The 2,673-nt window shown below is 46.3% G+C and overlaps 1 pseudogene; it reads left to right on the top strand.

Moving 5' to 3' along the window:
- The first annotated feature begins 2,161 nt into the window (after nucleotides 1-2,161).
- On the top strand, nucleotides 2,162-2,673 carry LOC104665608 (annotated as a pseudogene).

Below are 2,673 nucleotides of genomic sequence, written 5' to 3'. Positions count from 1 at the left end.
CTTGAACCTGAGAGGTGGGGGTTGCAGTGAGCCAAGATCACGCCATTGCACTCCAACCTGGGTGACAAGAGTGAGACTCCGTCTCAAAAAAAAAAAAGTGCCAGCCATAGTGTCTCACGTCTGTAATCTCAGCACTCTGGGAGGCTGAGGTTAGAGGATCCCTTGATCCCAGGAGTTCAAGACCAGCCTGGGCAACATAGCAAGACCTTGTCTCTACTAAAAAGAGAAAAAAAAAATTTTTTAAATATACATACGTGTGTGTGTGTGTGTGTGTGTGTGTGTGTGTGAGACCAAGGGTCTCACTCTGTAGGTGGGAGTGCAGTGGTGCAATCTCGGCTCACTGCAACCTCTGCCTCCTGGGTTCAAGTGATTCTCCTGCCTCAGCCTCCCGAGTAGCTGGGATTACAGGTACCCATCACCACGCCTGGCTAATCCACCTGCCTTGGTCTCCCAAAGTGCTGGGATTACAGGTGTGAGCCACCGTGCCTGGCCAAAAAATATATGTTTGCAGAATAAAATAAAGAATACAACTGTAAGTTTTAAAATGACCAATAATCTTCCCACCTAGAAATAATAAAGTGCTAATATTTTGGTGTATCTGCTTCCAGAAAGTTTTTTATGCCCAAGCTGAATTTGCTATATGAACTGACACCTGGGGCAGGCCTCTGCCAGTTAGTTGCTGAGTAAGACATAATCACAATGCAGACAAAAACCAGTAGGGCTAAAGATATTAACAAAAATAGCATCCTCAAAACTGTGGGAAAAATCAAGAATAGGCATAAACTCATAAAGCTTATAGGCCTTTAGAGCTACTCACGCAATCTTTTACTCTATGGATAGGACCCTGACAGGGCATGTTGATTAGTTGAAAAAGTAGGCAGAGCCAGAACTAGAATCCAGAAAACAAGGCTTTTGGCCTTGGCTTCCTGCTCTCATGATACTTTTCACCTATTTTTTATTTTGTTGAGACAGGGTCTCACTCTGTCATCCAGGCTAGAGTGGAATGGCATGCTCATGGCTCACTGCAGCCTTGACCTCCTGGGCTCAAGTGATCCTCCCAGCTCAGCTCCACCAAATAGCTGGGACTACAGGCATGCACCATTGTGCCCGACGAATTTTCGTATTTTTTGCAGAGATGGGGTCTTGCCATATGGGTCAGGCTGGTCCTGAACTCCTGGACTCAATCAGTCTGCCTGCCTCGGCCTCCCAAAGTGCTGGGGTTACAGACGTGAGGCACCACACCCGGCCTCATAATACTTTTAATGGACTCTGTTATATACTTTACTGGATTTCATGACTGACAAAGGTTGGCTTTGAAATAAACATTTTTGGTATGAAATGGGAACAACAACACAAGGTCAGCAGTTCCTTTTTAACTCACCCAAATCATCTTTGGTAAAGATTAAGTCCTCTACTTGTTTAGTAAGAGAATGTTAGAATAGCCAAAAGTCCTAGACATCGTATTAGTTTATTCCCCCATTCTACAGATGAGAAAACAGGTGTCAAAGAGGATGCTCAGCTAGTTGGGAGTAGATCCCATCTCCTGACTCCAGGGTTATTTACTTATTTATTTATTTATGTTTGAGACGGAGTCTCCCTCTGTTGCCCAGGCTGGAATGCAGTGGCGCGATACCTCCACCTCCCGGGTCCACGCAATTCTCCTCTCAGCCTCCTGAGTAGCTGGGACTACAGGCACAAGCCACCATGCCTGGTTTATTTTTGTATTTTTAATAGAGACAGTGTTTCACCATATTGGTAACGCTGGTTTCAAACTCCTGACCTCAGGTGATCCACCTGCCTCAGCCTCCCAAAGTGCTGGGATTACACGTAGGCTTGAGCCACCATGCTCAGTCCTGATTCCAAGGTTCTAAGAATCGTATAGAATGTAGTACTCATAATCATCAAAAGACACCTCCCAAAAGATCTTACAGTCAGGACTGATTGATGCCCACTTACTCTGCCTTCTATTGAACTATTTCAATTGTAATAATGAATCCAGGCAGTGGTCATCAATGACTGCCAACTTCACGAAAAGAGGTACAATTGGAAATTATGTGCCTGATAATCGATGTATACATAGTTTTGCTGCTTTCAGTTCTCAGCTCAGAGGAGGCCAAGGTGCAACTTTCTTCGGCTATCCTGAACCCGGGTTCATCCGACACCAGCCGCCTCCACTATGCTGCCGAAGTTCGGCCCCAGGGAGATCAGAGTTGCTACCTGAGGTGCACCGGGGGTGAAGTCGGTGCCACGTCTGCACTGGCCCCCAAGATCGGCCCCCTGGGTCTGTCTCCAAAAAGGGGTGGTGATGACATTGCCAAGGCAACAGGTGACTAGAAGGGCCTGAGAATTACAGTGAAACTGACCATTCAGAACAGACAGGCCCAGATTGAGGTGGTGCCTTCTGCCTCTGCCCTGATCATCAAAGCCCTCAAGGAACCAGCAAGAGACAGAAAGAAACAGAAAAACATTAAACACAGTGGGAATATCACTTTTGATGAGATCGTCAACATTGCTCAACAGATGTGGCACCGATCTTTAGACAGAGAACTCTCTGGAACCATTAAAGAGCTCCTGGGGACTGCCCAGTCTTTGGGCTATAATGTTGATGGCCACCACCCTCATGAAATCATAGACGACATCAACAGTGGTGCTGTGGAATGCCCAGCTAGTTAA

This window comes from Rhinopithecus roxellana, chromosome 14 (assembly GCF_007565055.1).
Source record: "Rhinopithecus roxellana isolate Shanxi Qingling chromosome 14, ASM756505v1, whole genome shotgun sequence".
Classification (NCBI taxonomy): Eukaryota; Metazoa; Chordata; class Mammalia; order Primates; family Cercopithecidae; genus Rhinopithecus; species Rhinopithecus roxellana.
The sequence above is the reverse complement of the archived record's forward strand: the minus strand, read 5'-3'. Positions and strand labels throughout refer to the sequence as shown.